This window comes from Rhincodon typus, chromosome 9 (assembly GCF_021869965.1).
Source record: "Rhincodon typus isolate 14 chromosome 9, sRhiTyp1.1, whole genome shotgun sequence".
NCBI lineage: Eukaryota > Metazoa > Chordata > Chondrichthyes > Orectolobiformes > Rhincodontidae > Rhincodon > Rhincodon typus.
Window position 1 is genome coordinate 80163254 of NC_063340.1, and position 10490 is coordinate 80173743.

The window sequence follows — 10490 nt, forward strand, 5'->3', positions numbered from 1 at the left end:
GTGTTCATCCAGCTCTACACCTTGTTATCTCAGATTCTCCAGCATCGGCAGTTCCCACTATCTCTGAATTACTTTTAAATTAAGACTAACTTGTTTTACTTCATGTATAGAATTGTGACGCTACAAACGTGACTGAACAAAATTTTGTTTCAGATGAAAACCTATTACTAGACTTCAAAAGGTAATTGGATTTATTACAGCAGAGGTTCAATAGTCAACATGATTTCAAAAGGAATTACAATACCATATCAACATTAATTGATCTATTTAAATACATTGATTGGATTATTTAGCACAATACCAAGCACATACTCGAGACTTTCTGTTTCACTGACTTTAGAACCAATCAGCTTTTAGTGGTATTACCCTGTAAAATTGATAGCGCTGTGCACAACTAAACAAAGACACCAGGCTTGGGTATCAGCGATCATCTCATCCTCCACAGGGTGCATTAAAATCTTCAGACAGAAATCAACTACAAAATCATAAAACTGACACGAACTTCCACTTATTAGGATTCTAATCTCGCTGTAAAATCCCTCGAGAATGTTATGCTTTTTGTTGAGTGCAGTACAACGGAGTTTTCAAACCGCATACTGAACTAATACTATTAAGGACATTTTTAAATCCAAACAATTAATTTTATGTTTGTGAATGCTAAATTTCTCCAATACACAGCGACAATACCACAAATTTTACATTTTTTTTCAAAGTCTGTTATTTCAGATGTTACATTAATCTCATGAGCACATCCCAATTTTTATTTCCATTACTGCAGATTATAAAAAGCAAATGCCAAAACTTGCCCCTTACTATCTGGTTTGCTGTCTGTACAATTCTTCAATATGATTGGGTGCTTCAACCGGTTGATGGCATCTCTGTTGACAATATCAGAGATCCTTCATAGCTGGCTTCAGAATAAAATTAAATATTGGAAAAGGTGAAACATATGTCACAGAGCTCACTAGGATCTTTGTTGGCAGCTTTTTTTAAGGTCAGCAGTGAGCACCATCACACAAGTATCTTTACAGGTGTACATAAGTGACTTGTTCTATATTTATGTTCAATCTGTACCATGTTAAACTTTCTTCTATGGGCAGCCTACTGATTACCTCAATCTAATTTTGATCATTTTGGGGAGATGGGAAGGGGGCAACCATGGATATGGAGCTAGACCAGAAATACCTTAATTTACAACAGAACATGTGAAATTTCTCCATATATTCTGGTTACCTCTTGATTCTAACCATTCTGAACAACGGTTTTGGAATATGACAAGTCTAATCTCAGATGATCCAGCTTCATGCATGCCAACCAGGCGGGAAAGATCTACCTGTAACAAGCTAGCACAATTCTTGCTCCTTGTGGTGAAGGGTATCTCCATCTCTACCTGCCCTGAGATTTGTTCTAATGTGTGACAGTCATATTAGTTATTTTGCCCCTCTACCTGATACTGACTGAGTGTCAGGCTGTCTGGGGTTCTTTCTGGAGACCCAAGTAACATCCTACTCCTTGGTCAAACTAATCAACAGTAGGCAGGGCACTGTCCTGCCAATAGAACACAACACAGATCATAACTGAGGGCCAAACAAAATTGTCTTAATTTCATAATCCCTGCAATTTCCTCCCTATCAGCATTGTGGATCTACCTACAGCATATGGACTACAACAGTTCAAGACAGCAGGTCACCACCACCCTCTTAAAGGGAACTAGTCATGGACAATAAATGCTGGCCAGCCATCAATGCACATGTTCCAACAGTAAATTTAAAAAAAACTCCTCAAACATATTTTAAACTAAAGAATGCATCAAATTTTAGGTAGTATTGTGATATACAGAACATCCCTTCTTTGGATCCCCTTGGTAGTCCATGCTGACCTTAGCATGGAAGACAGGTAGATTATCTGGTCTACTGGCCTTACTTTGAACAAAAACAAAGTTGCTGGAAAAGCTCAGCAGGTCTAGCAGCATCTGTGGAGGAAAAACCAGAGTTAACGTTTCAGGCCCGGTGACCCTTCCTCAGGGTCAGCGGGCCCGAAACGTTAACTGTTTTTTCCTTCACAGATGCTGCCAGACCTGCTGAGCTTTCCAGTAACTTTGTTTCTGTTCCCGATTTACAGCATCCGCAGTTCTTTCGGCCTTACTTTGAAAAGAGTTATCAATGTTACATTCACAATTGGTTTCCTCTAAATTGCAAGAGTGCTATCAGCAATTGCCTAAACAACATGCACCTAGATTAAGAAAGAGGAATAATACTACTTCCCAGCTTTAGGGAAGGCACATATCTGGACAAGAAGAAGGGTCTAGGCCTTCCTGCTCCTCGGCCTGCTGTGTTCATCCAGCTCTACACCTTGTTATCTAAGAAAATCATGCTGTTTTGCACTGTAAGTTGCCCTCAATTAAAGTTGTGTTTGTGTTCGTGTTCCTGAAAACTGTGACAGTCATCTTGAAGTGAAGCATTTAATGTTAAAACTCGAGTTAGTTTCCATAGGACCTTACCTGCCAGAAAAATATTTTAAGATTATACCCCCAACCTCTGGGCTGGAATACAGTACTTTAAATGGCTAAATTCTTGTATTGGGTAATGAAACGATTTAAAATAAAATACATATAAAAATAGAAAATTGTAACATCCTTACAGCGCTTTCAATTGTGGACCCTCCACAAGTGGAGTATTGGGTGTTGCAGCATAGGGACTGTACTGGGGAGCCTACGCTCACTGGGCTCTGGGCTTCCAGCTGGGGCTATCTGTTGTGTGTCACACTGCCTTTTGGGGATTCACAGCACCCTTTCTTGATGCCTGCTGCTGCCTCTGGGGTGCACTTGGACCACGACTCAACAGGGCTGCTGCTCTTTACTGGCTCTACAGCCTTGGCAATTCTGGATATCAGTTGAGGCTGGGCTTAGTGGTTTTCCTTAGCCGCACTCGAATGGGGGCTGGGAACACAGGGTTTTTGTAGCACATCATGGTGTGTACCCAGGGTCTCAACGAAGCTGGAGTTTGAGGGTGATGGCCATGCTGGTCCAGATTCAGTTTCTTGGTTCCTGCATTGCCTGCCGGCTATTCCAGCCGCTGTTATAAGAAGTGGTAGTTGAGGCTGCCAAACTCAGTTACCGCCAACGGGAGGTACATGCATGCGTAGGTTGGTGGAGGTCTCATGTCAAGGTACTTTATTTCCATTAGTGGTGGACTGCGCAACTTCTTGGAGAAATGCTGTTTGGCAGCAGCTGCAGTGTGACTGGATGGTTTGTGCGTGCATGACAATGGTGACTTCAGCAGGCAGTCTGGTGCCTAATGAGCGGGGCTTCTTTGTGCAGAAGACAGGCAGCAGTGCAGCACTGGACAAGGCCACACATCTGAAGGTTGGGCAGTGGGAGTGCCCTGAAGTTTGAGAGAGGAAATGGTCACATCAAAATTGCACCAATCTGCTCAATTACAACAGTAAACAATCTTAAAATGAATTTTGTGATGTTCAATGAGATTTCAGGCCCCAATAAGTTTATGGTGTTAAATGTAAACAGTTCTAAATGAGCAATCTAAAACACAGAGCCAGACTCCTTGCACCTACACTTGTTTTATAATGTTTCAGAGAATATTTACGCTTAAATCTTAAAATTTGGCTCCCTGGTTAAGAAATCAAAAATGCTGGTATAAATGCTGGGAGGCGGTGCAGTTGCTCAGTAGTTAGCACTGCTACCTCACAGCACCAGGGTTCTGGGTTCTATTCCAACCTCGGGTGACTGCCTGCATGGGTTTCCTCCAGATGCTCTGGTTTCCTCCCACAGTCCAAAGATGTGCAGGTTAGGTGGATTGGCCGTGGGAAATTGCCCACAGTGCCCAGGAATGTGGAGGTTAGGAGGATTAGTCATGGGGAAATGCAGAGATGGAGGCTGGGGTATGTTTGTTGGTGGAATGCTCTTCGAAGGGTCAGTGTAGACTCGATGGACCAAGTTACCTGCTTCCACTCTGTAGGGATTCTGTAATTCTATCAATTAGTCTATCAGGTCTGAAAGTAACAGCCATATAACTCTTGCAATATTTTGTGCCTGACTTTCAGTCAGCAACTTCTTGTAATCGTACTAAGATCACGAACACACATCTAAATTACTAAAACTATCCTGCAGTATTGTACATGTAGTTTTGTTTTCAAAATAGGATCGTGTGTCAGAACGAACGATTAACTTTGGACATTTCTGCCATCAATAAATAGACACAACCCCTCCTGATTTGATCTGGCAAAAACTATTGCATAACTTCTTGTCAATGCATTGTCAATGTCAATGTAGCATATTCGTCTACTTGCAATTCTAGGACAAAGAACACAATGTATCTTCTCGCAGAAAATAACCCACATTGACAGAATACAAGGAGTATTTACCAAACTGGAAAGGGAAAATTTAAGCATACGAAGTTACTCTGAGCAGTTTAAGAATTCTTATGCAGTACATAAAGTGACTGGTACAAGCATTTGTAAAAGGAACCACACTACAATTGCCATGACAGTTGTCCGACAGTTAAATAGAGGTGTTAATTTACTTTTCACAGCCCAATATGGTGTTTAAATAGCAGAATTAGATTATGTTGTAAAAGAACTAAGTGCAAGTTAAAGCTCTATTGTCACTTTATCTCAAACGTGGAAGTGTGCTGACCATTGATTGCCTCAATCTGTAATATCATTGAGTTTTACGTCAGAAAGCTTTAGATTTAAACTTCATCGCTGATTTAAACATTGTATTGCATTGTTAAAGGTATCCTCCTTCAAATAAATTAACTTAAACCCAGTCTTCCTATTTCAAGTGGAGGTAAAATCTTAAAAGAACTACACATAATCAAGATGAATATCCTGGTTCGCAATCTTCTCTCAATCAAAATCAATAACAACTATACATAGAACTATCAAAAAGACAACACTAAACAGATAATTACACCCTACTGGCTTACACAATGTTATTTGCTCCATACAAACCTTCTCAAACCCTCCAATCATTCATTTATAGGTTTTTTTAAAATGGGGTGGGTGGGGTAATGAGGGGAATTGGGAGGAATTCCGTACTTTGAAAATGGTTTTATAAATTTCTTGCTTTGTCCATTTAATGTGGTTTGGTTGATTACATTCACAAAGTTTTTATTACAAAATTCTGTACCATAGAAACAGACCATTCAACCTGACAGATTCAGGCAGGTGTTCACTCTGTACACAAGCTCTCTTATTTCTTCATCTAACCCCAGTAACATTATTTTATTCCTTTCTCCCTCACACTGAACTAGCTTTCCCCTAAAATGCATCTGAGCTATTCACCTTAACTACTCCTTGTTGCTGTGAAAAGCACATTAAAACTACTTTGCGATGAAGAAGTTTCTTCTAAATTTCTTGTTAGATTTTTTGGTGACTATCTTGTCTTAATAGTCCCTAGTTCTCGTCTCTATGTGGAGACATCCATGCTATCTTTAAATTATGGAAGTATTTAACAACACGGTACAGACCTCAAACAGATTAGTTCCAAAAGGTTCTGAGAAAAAGAGTCACTGGACCTGAAACATTAACTGATTTCTCTCCACAAATGCTGCCAGACCTGTTGAGTCTTTCCAGCTATTTTGGTTTCTGTTTCTGATTTTCAGCGTCTGCAATTCTTTTGGTTTTATTTTTAAAAGTTCCAAAAGGACCGAAGCATAAATTCTGTTTCTCTCTCCACAGATGCTATCTAATCTGCTAAATGTTTGCAGTATTTTTTGTTTTTATTTAAAATTACTTGTATCCATTTTATTTAGACTTTAGATGAGCCATAGTTCGTTGAAATACAAAACAGAAGTCGCTGGAAAAGCTCAGCAGGTCTGGCATCATCTGTGAAGAGATTTCGGATTTACAGCATCTGCAGTTCTTTCGGTTGTCCTTGAAATACAATGCTGTTTGTACAAAATTCTTCCTCTAGTGTCGACAAATGTGAATGTAACTGCAAAATCGCTAAAGAGCTAAAAATATGTAGTGATGGCTAATAGTCTAATGACCATTGAAAACTAAATGCAATAGACTTAACATATTAGAATGAATGAGTAAATGCTTTAGTGAAGCTAACAGTTTGGCATATTCAAGAACTACAGGTTATAGAACTAAAATTAGGACCTTTTTCTTTTCCAAAATAAGATCTGAATGGTATGAAATCATGGGCCACTATAACAGGACCATCATCATTTTCCAAAGCAGTATAGAATTAAACACCTAATTAAAAACCCGTTTGCTGAATTAGGTACATTGTGGAGGGGCCAGCTTGGATAAATTCTAAGGAACATTATAGCAATCTCAAAAAACTACATGATTGCCAGATTTAAAAGGTAAAACCTGGTTAGTTACTTAACCAATTCCTTTTCCAAAATACAGTGAATAGGTCTTAATGTCAAAATTTTAGACTGTGGACCTGAATTTAAACGCTTATACATAGAAATTTCTAAACTGTGCATATATAAATGTCAAAGTATGTCATCTCACTCCAAATCAGAAAAGTAAAACAGAATTGGCATGACAACTTATTGATTGCTTATTAATCACATTTGATAAAAGTTCGGGAGAGACAGTTTTGTCACAGATCTGCCCAAAGCAGATTTGGCAGGGTACCAGTGATGAGCTTGCTATGAACTCACTCAACAAGTAGTCTGCACAATCTCTAACAATTGTGAACTAGAGGACCACATGGCACAAATTCAAAGGATTCTAGTTTACAAGTAAACTGCAATCATAACCTTGTTGTAACATTAACTTTCCCAACTAAAACAATGACCTAGAGATAAGTTTTATTGATACAAATAATTTCCCAGTTATGCTATGGTTTCAATTTTGCATCAATTTAAACTATGTAGTATAATATTGGCATAAAGTTACCAGAAGCATACAAATGCCAAACATTCTAAGACCTCCAATAAAAGACGTACATTACCAATAAGAGTTACTGTCGCGACATGGCTTCACACTCAGTATAGTCTGACTGCAACTCCAACTCACTCACTAACTGTTGAGCGCAAGTTCACACAGGGTGGACAGTGGGAGCAAGTCCAGGAGAGGATCAGGATATCAACATCTCAAGATTACAAAGACATGGATATCAGTTGCAAATGAGTTGAGACAAGAGGTAGAACTAGGCAATATTATGGGGTTAGACTTCAAAATTGGAAGAAATTCGGGTTAAAAGTTCAGTTCAGTGTCAAATTAACAGATATTGTCGACAGTCTGGTTCAGTCTCAGACAGCAACCAGAAGGGGGATGAAATCAATAGTTGGGGAATAAAGTTTAAAATGGGGGCTGAAGACATTTTTCTTTAATTCACTCATGAAATGCGTGAGTCACTGGCTAGGCCAGCATTTATTTGCCGAGAGGACAGTTAGGAGTCAATCACATTTCTGTGGGTCTGGAGCAACATTTAAGTCAGACCAGATAAGGATGGCAGATATTTTTCCTGAAGGACATGAGTGAACCAGATGGGCCTTTACAATAATCGACAGTGGTTACATTGTCACCATCAGGTTAGCCTTCTTTTTATCTTAGATTTTTATTAAATCCTATTATCACCATCTGCCACGGTGGGATTCAAAACTGTCCCAGAGTGAAATACTAAACCACTGATGTTATTGTTATGTTTAGCGCAATGACATTAGTTTTCCCATTATATAACTGGAAGAAAATTCCACTCATTCAGCATTGGATGTCAGAATGCAGTGAGACAAATCATAAGCAACCGAAGTATGAAGACAGAGTGGACAGTGAACAGCACTCTGGTGACAGAGTACAAGTGGGATTTCAGAATAACACTTACAAGCTGCTTTTATTGCCTAGACAATAGACAGAATAGGACAAATATCCTGGCACACTATTGAAAGTGAGAAGCTACAACAGCAACATCCAGGGCATAAAATAGCACTGAAACAGAAAAATCTTTGGCGGGGGTGGGGGAAGAAAAACTATTATAGAGCTGTATAGCATGGAGACAGACCCTTCGGTCCAACTCATCCATGCTGATCAGATACCCTAAATTAACGTAGTCCCATTTGCCCATATCCCTCTAAACGCTTCTTTATTCATATACCCATCCAGATGCCTCTTAAATGCTGTAATTGTTAAATCAAATAATGAGGAGAAAAAAGGCCAGCAGCTGCATTAAAATTATTTAGCCAGGGGATAGAACCCATGCAGGCTGCCATACGATATGCGGGTGGTGCAGAATTAAGGGGGCGGGGACCCTTATTTTCACATAATGCCCCGAGTCAAGTCCCACCTGCTCCAGGTGTGTAATAACATCACTGAACAGGTTGATTAGAAAACTAGGTAAAAGGGCCAAAGAAGTGGGTTTTCTTTGACGTGTAGTCACTGATGCAATGCAAAAAACACAACAGCTAATTTGTACACAGCAATCTGCCACAACCATCCATGTGATCGTGGTCTGTTTTTTTTGTGATGTACGTTGACCAAAGGATAAATACTGGCTCAAGCACAGGTATAACATCCCTACTCTTCTTTCGATCACTGCCAACATTCACTAACATCGGCCTAAGGCCTCCTCTGACAAATCGCACCCTTGAACAGCGCAACACTGCCCTCAGCACCACACTGGAATGTCAGCCTGGATTTTTGCACTCCGAGTCCGAGAATGATCGAGTTGACAGGTGAAAGATTTGGGATTTAAACCTTTAGCATCGGGTTTAACCGGGTGGGGAAGTCGAACAACGGCGATACGACAAGGGGAGACATACACAGGCAGATTCAATTAAGCCATATTTGCAGAAAAATAAAAATTGCATCGATAAATGGCACCGAGCGGCTCCGGGCCACGGAAGGGTGAGGGAAGTTGGAGGGGGATAAGGGGGTGGACCACGGTTGCTGTAGGAATTACATCAGAGATTAGCGACAGGATAAGGTACATACTTTAACCCTATCGCTGACAACATTCACAACAATCACAGAAAGGCAGAGTGTTGAACATCGGTAGTCGACCGGAGACTGACTGAAGTCCTTACGCACAGGCCAGCCCTGGGGGAGGTAGTAATGTCATGTTCGAGTCCATTTTTCTCCCCTCCAAAAAAAAATTGATAACAGGAGCAATGTCACTCTGTAAAGAAAAAAAGAGAGAACGGGGGAGCACTCACCCCGCGGTGATGGTGGAAGCGGCGACAGCCGAACCCCTACACTCCGCATCCATCGCCCGCCCAGCCACCTCTGGCTCAGTCCGCCCTCCCCTCTAACGGAGCCGGCGCGAGCCGCATTCCAAGCGCCGAGCCGTTAGCGAGGAACAAAAAGGGGGCGCGCGCCCTCCTCACCTCTGCTCGCCCCACCAAGTGTGCTCGAGAGGTCCACAGCTGGCGCTTCTCTCTCGCTCGCTGAGCATCCGGGTCATCAACCAGGCAGTGAACGCGCGCGTCAGCTCCAGCCCGCGCTTCACTGCCTGGTTAAGGTAACGACCAAAGAGTTCTCACCTGAGCACCATTGTTGGAACCAGCTGAAGACCGAAGGGAGGAGGCCGTCTCCCCCGATGCTCCCCTCTGTCGGAGAAGAGAGAGAGTGGCAGCGCGACTCCGACCAACACTTGCTGGTCCCTCGTCGTGGTGTTCGGCGCTTCAGATAAGAAATTGATTTCCGTTGTTTCAGCTTGTTCAGCCACTCAAGAAGATTAAGGTTCATCTCCTGCCTCAACTCTCTATAGCCAAATCTTAGCATGACATTTTGTCTAAAAAAGACAAATTGTTTACATAAAATTATGTTTTACTCCTCTATTTTAATGTGGGCATTTTTAACCAATTATTGTACCTAGATGTTCCCCATACCTAAAGTGTCTCTTTTAGGTCTGTCTCCATGGCGATCACCCCCACTTGGAGGGTGACACGCTACATCAAGCTGAGCTAACCAGGAGAGCCTCCTGATCTTAACCATCTGTCGGAGATATATTAATACACATAAGCAAACTTCAAGTCCTGGAGCAGGACTCAAACCTAAAGCTTCAGGCCCAGAGACATGGGCACAATGCACAGTGCTGTAAGATATCCCAATTCTAGAAGAGGTGGCACTAATTCATGATTATACCAGTAACATCAGTATCATGCCCAGTTCTACTATCAGCTCAACAAAATTTTGGATATGAAATAGTTTTCAATGAATACTAAAGTATCAGCCTCAAATATCTCAAAGCAATCACTTTTTTTTCCATTGTACTGTCCAGTCTATTTCAGCTTTTGTGTCACTTCGGTCCAGTTGATGGCATTTTTACCAGTGAGTCAAAAACCTGTAGGTAGTCTTTTGGTTCCGACAATTCAAAATAATTACATTTGTGGAATCAAAAACACTGGAGGTTCATCAAACATTTTTTTTGGCTTTCCATACTACTTATAGATTGGTAGACAGATACGTTGTTACTCGGCACATGACTGCAGTATAACAGTGAACGTGACATCTCAGAATATATAGTTGCATAACAATTAGCTCCAACCTCTTCACACACAACATAACAAAGT

The 10490-nt window shown here is 41.0% G+C and overlaps 1 protein-coding gene across 12 annotated transcripts in view; it reads right to left on the reverse strand.

Moving 5' to 3' along the window:
* Positions 1–9500, reverse strand: part of cnsta (consortin, connexin sorting protein a) — an 89759-nt gene extending 80259 nt beyond the window's left edge. For 5 of the 12 annotated variants that reach the window (XM_048601500.1, XM_048601496.1, XM_048601502.1 and 2 more), the window contains exon 1: positions 8911–9123. The gene's annotated coding sequence lies outside the window, so the exon portion shown is untranslated. The other 7 variants (XM_048601498.1, XM_020533614.2, XM_048601492.1 and 4 more) reach the window with 5 other exon arrangements.
* Positions 9501–10490: the final 990 nt, after the last annotated feature.